Source organism: Molossus molossus, unplaced genomic scaffold, assembly GCF_014108415.1.
Source record: "Molossus molossus isolate mMolMol1 unplaced genomic scaffold, mMolMol1.p scaffold_m16_p_12, whole genome shotgun sequence".
Lineage (NCBI taxonomy): Eukaryota > Metazoa > Chordata > Mammalia > Chiroptera > Molossidae > Molossus > Molossus molossus.
In genome coordinates this window covers 50,626,718-50,627,347 of record NW_023425347.1, presented here as the reverse complement: position 1 = coordinate 50,627,347, position 630 = coordinate 50,626,718, and positions in this window count along the sequence as shown.

The window sequence follows — 630 nt, the reverse complement described above, 5'->3', positions numbered from 1 at the left end:
AAGTGCTTGTAAAGTCTACTGTGAAATTCTACTGATTTAAGGTTGTGTTTACTATTTAAAAAATAAATAAATGTATCTATCAAATGAATTCCATTTTGATGTTTCTATATTATGTGGAATTAACTTGTATTCCTGGGCTCTTTTAATTCTAAGTTCTTAGAGGTTAATTTTTATAAATTCAGTTGTATAACTATCATACCCAAATCTTAGTGGTTGCCGATTAGTTATAAATTCTATACATAGCAGGCCAAAAGCCACTTTTAAAGAAATAATACTTTTTTTACATTTTTATCTGAAACAGTAAATTTGTGAGGCTAAAAGAAGAAATGCTTAAAGAATCTTCTATATATAGTTAAAGTGCATAACAAGTTACTGCCAATGAGTCATAAGTCAAATAATTAGATTTTGTAAAAAATTGTTTTTATACTAAAGGCTTTTAGTCATTTGCTGTCACCATTTGTTTCAGTTTTTAAAAAAGCATATTGAGCTTGATTAATAATAGTGCTGGGTAGGAGGGGAATCCGTACTCATACGCATTCCTATGCATTGTCCACATTCTGAGCTCTGTGTGGAGTCCGGACATTCTGTCTATGGGCAGCAGCATTTGAGGCGGGTCCTGTTTCACTCTGG